The following is a 6,000-nucleotide window of genomic DNA, read 5'->3' as shown; positions in this document are numbered from 1 at the left end:
GGAATAGGTTCTATCCCACAGTCCCTTTTCCCTGGAATAGGTTCTATCCCACAGGCCCTTTTCCCTGGAATAGGTTCTATCCCACAGTCCCTTTTCCCTGGAATAGGTTCTATCCCACAGTCCCTTTTCCCTGGAATAGGTTCTATCCCACAGTCCCTTTTCCCTGGAACAGGTTCTATCCCACAGTCCCTTTTCCCTGGAACAGGTTCTATCCCACAGTCCCTTTTCCCTGGAATAGGTTCTATCCCACAGGCCATTTTCCCTGGAATAGGTTCTATCCCACAATCCCCTTTCCCTGGAATAGGTTCTATCCCACAGTCCCTTTTCCCTGGAATAGGTTCTATCCCACAATCCCCTTTCCCTGGAATAGGGTCTATCCCACAGGCCCTTTTCCCTGGAACAGGTTCTATCCCACAGTCCCTTTTCCCTGGAATGAGTTCTATCCCACAGTCCCTTTTCTCTGGAATAGGTTCTATCCCACAGTCCCTTTTCCCTGGAATAGGTTCTATCCCACAATCCCCTTTCCCTGAAATGAGTTCTGTCCCACAGTCCCCTTTCCCTGGAATAGGTTCTATCCCACAGTCCCTTTTCCCTGGAATAGGTTCTATCCCACAGTCCCTTTTCCCTGGAATAGGTTCTATCCCACAGGCCCTTTTCCCTGGAATAGGTTCTATCCCACGTTCCCCTTAGGGGGCTGTGCCCAAGGCCCCAGTTCAGCCCTGGCTGTGGCTGAGAATGAACCAGAGGCCAGCCCTGACCAGGAGGGGTTTCTCCCATCCCTTGGTGCCCCACACTGCTTTATTCTGGGCACAATCCCGGTGTGCCCAAGGGCAGGGCAGCCCTGGGGGTGCTGCAGGAGGGGCAGAGTTTGCTCCAGCCCTGGCAGAGCTGCTGTGCCAGGCTGTTGGTTGCAGCAGCCTCGTGCCCCGTGCCCACGAGCCACCCGTGTCTGAACCAATATTTGCTCTGTGCTCTGTGCTAGTCAGCAATCCCTGCAGTGAGGGCAGAGCTGCAAACAGCCACCAGGGCAGGTTGGCAGCTTGGCTTGTTTATTTTTATTCTTTTTTTTTAATATTCTTGAATTTCAGGCTGGGGAAAGGTGGCAGCTTGGCAGCTCCTCTGAGCCTTTACCCACACACAGGGTACCAGCTTTCCCTGCAACAACCTGCCCAGAAAATCCCTCTGGGCAGCAAAACCCCAACCTGTGCAGGCCTTGGCATCTCCCAGAGGGGCAAACCTGCTGTGACAACCCCCAGGCCAAGGAACAGGTGCCATCAGGATGTCCCCAAGGGAGTGACAGCAAAGTGCCACCAAAGGAGGCACCGAGCTGCCAACCCAGTGAGGAGGGGAGGGTTCAACCAGGAGGCAGGTCTGTGTCAGCACTAGAATTTTCCAGTTTTCCTGAAGGTTTTTATTTATGAAGCTGTTCCAGCTTACAAATTAACTCACCTGCCTCCTGTTGGTTGTTGGCTGTGAGACTGGAAGGGTTCATTGCCTGTGGAAAGGTGGGAGCTGGTGTTTTACCCTGGGGTTTCCAAAGAAACCAGACTTTGGGGAGCTGTTTATTCCCATTGTCCTGCTGTGTGCAAGCCCAAAATCCCACACAGATATCCTGACTCCAGGGGCAGGGGCAGGACAGGCCAAGCTTTGGGGAGGGCAGAATCACAGAATAATAGAATGGATTGGGTTGGAAAAGCCCTCTGAGATCATCAAGTCCAACCCTTGGTCCAACTCCAGTCCCTTTACCAGATCATGGCACTCAGTGCCACGGCCAAGCTCAGCTGAAAAACCTCCAGGGATGGGGAATCCACCCCCTCTCTGGGCAGCCCATTCCAAGCCCTGAGCACTCTCTCTGCAAAGGATTTTTTCTGCTCTACAACTTCAATTTCCCCTGGCAGAGCTTGAGCCCCCCTTGTCCTATTGCTGAGTGCCTGGGAGAAGAGACCAACCCCCAGCTGGCCAGAACTTCCCTTCAGGCAGTTCCAGACAGTGCTGAGGTCACCTCTGAGCCTCCTCTTCTCCAGGCTCAACACCCCCAGCTCCCTCAGCCTCTCCCCACAGCACTTGTGCTCCAGTCCCTTCTCCAGCCTCGTTGCTCTTCTCTTCTCACTTGGCTTGGAAGAGACCTCTGAGCTCATCAAGTCCAACCCTTGATCCAACCCCACTGGGATCACTCTGGCACTCCGTGCCCTGGGCTGCTGATCCCAGTGGGGTTGGATCAAGACCTGGTGGATTCTCTGTCCCTGGAGGTGTTTCAGAGGACACTCAGTGCCACCTCCAGTCCCTTCTCCAGCCTCGTTGCTCTTCTCTGGCCCCGCTCCAGCCCCTCAATCTCTTGCCTCAACTGAGGGGCCCAGAACTGAACACAACACTCAAGGTGTGGCCTCCCCAAGGCAGAGTCCAGGGGAAGGGTCACTGCCCTGGGCCTGCTGGCCACGCTAGTTTGGATCCAGGCCAGGATCCCCTTGGCCTTCTTGGCCACCTGGGCACACTGGTGGCTCCTGTTGAGCTTCCTGTCCCTCAGTCCCCCCAGGTCCCTCTGCCTGGCTGCTCTCCAGCCACTCTGTGCCCAGCCTGGAGCGCTGCAGGGCTTGGGGTGGCCAAAGGGCAGGACCTGCACTTGGCCTTGCTGAACTTCAGCCCATTGGGATCAGCCCAACCCTCAAGTCTATCCAGGTCCCTCTGCAGAGCCCTCCTGCCCTCCAGCCTGTCCAGATCCTTCTCCAGATCCCTCCAGCCTGTCCAGGTCCTTCTCCAGATCCCTCCAGCCTGTCCAGGTCCTTCTCCAGATCCCTCCAGCCTGTCCAGGTCCTTCTCCAGATCCCTCCAGCCTGTCCAGGTCCTTCTCCAGATCCCTCCAGCCTGTCCAGGTCCTTCTCCAGATCCCTCCAGCCTGTCCAGGTCCTTCTCCAGTTCCCTCCAGCCTGTCCAGGTCCTTCTCCAGATCCCTCCAGCCTGTCCAGGTCCTTCTCCAGTTCCCTCCAGCCTGTCCAGGTCCTTCTCCAGTTCCTTCCAGCCTGTACAGATCCTTCTCCAGATCCCTCCAGCTTGTCCAGATCCTTCTCCAGATTCCTCCAGACTATCCAGAACCCTCAGCAGAGCCCTCCTGCCCTCCAGCCTGTCCAGGTCCTTCTCCAGATCCCTCCAGCCTGTCCAGATCCTTTTCCAGATCCCTCCAGCCTGTCCAGGTCCTTCTCCAGATCCCTCTCCAGGTCCCTCCATCCTTCCAGCAGGCCGACACTCCCTCCCAACTTGGTGCCATCAGCCAGTTTGTTGCTGATGAACTCAATTCCCTCATCTAAATCATCACTAAAGATGTTAAACAGGACTGGCCCCAACACTGACCCACAGAAGCTCAGCATGCAGAGCTGAGCATGTGCTCAGAGCTCTTAATGAGACCAACAGATGTCCTGAGGTGCTGGAGGGCACACAAGTGGCACAGGGAAGGCAAAAATCCTTGAAATTGCTGCTCAGGTTTGCAGCCATGACCTAGTTAGTTTGATTTCCTGCTCACAGTGACTTTTACCAAGTAGTTCAGGTGATGAGCTGAAAATCTGCCTCTGAGATGTACAAAAATGCAGGGAGTGGCTGAAAATAAACTGGGCAGGAGTCAGGAATTAGTTCTGAATTCTGTTTTCTGGGCTATTTCAGCTGCTGAAGGGATTACTCTTTTCCTCTGGACATCTGTCTGATCCCCAGATAAATGTTTGTCCATCCTTGGGTCAGTCCTTTCCCATTGCAATGATGCTCTGCCCTCCTGGTGCTCCCCTGGACTTTTGTCCTGCAGCACAATCACATCCCAGCTCACAATTCCTTATTCCCAGTGACCTTTCCATGTTTGTTTGGCTTCCACATCCCGGATCTCTGACTGTGGCAGCAGCAGGAGCCCTGCAGGGATCATGGACATTCCAAGTGGGAAGTCTCAGCCCATCTTCAGGCTCTTTGGGGTCGTTAGGGAGGGCAGTGTCACCAACTGTCCTTCAGGGAGCAGGGTGGGATGGGCAGCAGAGAGCCAGGACAGTGGGCACAGCCCTGGAGTTCTGCCAAGCCGAGTCTCAGGCTCAGTGGCCACCTTAAACCCCTGGTGGTGGATCCCACACCATCCCTGGGACTGTGTTTATTCCTCAGACAGGGAAAACAGGAGCTGTGGGTCGTGTGAAGGACCCCTCAGTCCTTCCAAACCCTTTGGAGCTGGAAGTCCCTGCCCTGGTCCCTGTGGATTGGGAAGCTGGGCTGGAAGAAGGGGCTGCCCAGAGGAAGGTGGGAGCTGATCTCGCTCCTCTGCTCCCTTCAGGTGCCTCCTCTGCTCTGGAATCCTGTGGAAAATGCACTGGAGGGGGGGTTAGGTCACTCCTAAAAGCTCCTCAACATCCTTGGAAATAAGCAGAGTGTTCTCCTGGACCTGAATTCTCTGTCCTTATCCCACCTCCACTGATTTTTTTTTAATCTCTCTGTTTCCTTTAAAGATATTTATGGGAGATTATTCTTTGGCAGTGCTAATCATGCTAAAATCTCTTTTCTATTATCCCAGGCTTTTCTTTCCATGGTTTCCTGGTGTCTTGCTGCTTGGCATTGTTGTGTCTCTGCATTGTGCTTTCAGACTTTAACTCTGTGCAGGGACATTCCTGCTGGTGGTAACTGGATGATTTTCCCTTTGAATCACAGAAGTGGCTGCAAAATATCAAGGTATAAAAACTGTATTTCTTGTATTTTATCCTTCTCAGGGTGATGTTGATGGACGTGACCCACCCCCTGGGGCTCTGCAGGCTCTGACCACCCTCCCTGCCACTCCTGTCATTGTCACCCACCACCAGCACTGAAATTCTGCTTATTTGTATCACTCAGACTCTTTTCTTTCATCCAAAATGCTTCTTGCAGGGAGAGCTTTTATTCCATGATCTTTTTCCCCTCCAGGTACAACAGCATTTCTTTGGAAGAAACTGTGGGATTGGGGAAAACAACCTGTCCTTCATTTTCCCTGTTGTTGCAGCTCTCCCAGATCCATGAGAACACTTGGAAAACTTCCTGTTCTCAAGGTATGAGAAATCCAAGGGAAATCAGCTCCAGGATCTTTTCATCTGGGAAGGTTTCAGGAGCTCTTGGTGCAGCTTTTTGGGGACATTGAGCTCTGGGACTGCAGGTTGAGCTTCCCAGTTTGAGACCAACATGTGGGATGTCGTTCCTGGTGGAGTGACAGAGCTGGGAGGGACCTTCTGACCCCAATCCAGACCTGCTGTCCATGTGTGGTCCAAGGATCCTGCTCAGAAAGGCACAGAGGTCCCCCCTCAGCCTCCAGTGTGGCCCCTCCACAAGCTGAGCCCTCTAAAAGTTACAAAGCTCCTTTTTCATTTAAATTACATTTCCTTGTAGCCAATTTTCCCCCAATTTCCATGCCAACATTGTCCTCATGCCCCAAGAGGCATCTCAGCTCTCTCTGGGGTGTTTTCATGTGTAACAATCCCACCCTTTGTTTGGGCAGGCAAAGCCAACTGAGATTGTCTTTGAAAATCTTCCTTTCTCCTTTTCCTGCTTCTTGTCAAGGAAGGTTCTCAACCACCCCAAATCATTCCCACACAGGTTCTACCTGGAAAGCAGCTCCCTGTGGCCACCCAAGTGCCTTCACCTCTAAAGATTTCTAAATTCCTTTGCTGGATGTTGGAAAAGGAGCTAAAAGGGAAGGAGCTAAAAAAGAAGGAGCTAAAAAAGAAGGAGCTAAAAAAGAAGGAGCTGAAAAAAGCACAAACTTTGGAGGAGAAGGAGGGAAAATTTTGGCACAACTACCTGGGATGAATGAGGATCATGGAATTATGGAATGGTTTGGGTTGGAAAGGACCTTCAAGTTCATCTCATCCCACTCCCTGCCATGGGCAGGGACACCTCCCACCAGCCCAGGTTGCTCCTTTGATCCAACCTGGCCTTGGACACTCCAAGGGATGGAGCAGCCACAGCTGCTCTGCCCAACCTGTGCCAGGGCCTGCCAGGAATTTCTCCCCAATATCC

Source organism: Pithys albifrons, chromosome 27 (assembly GCF_047495875.1).
Source record: "Pithys albifrons albifrons isolate INPA30051 chromosome 27, PitAlb_v1, whole genome shotgun sequence".
Lineage (NCBI taxonomy): Eukaryota > Metazoa > Chordata > Aves > Passeriformes > Thamnophilidae > Pithys > Pithys albifrons.
This window is presented reverse-complemented; position numbering follows the sequence as displayed.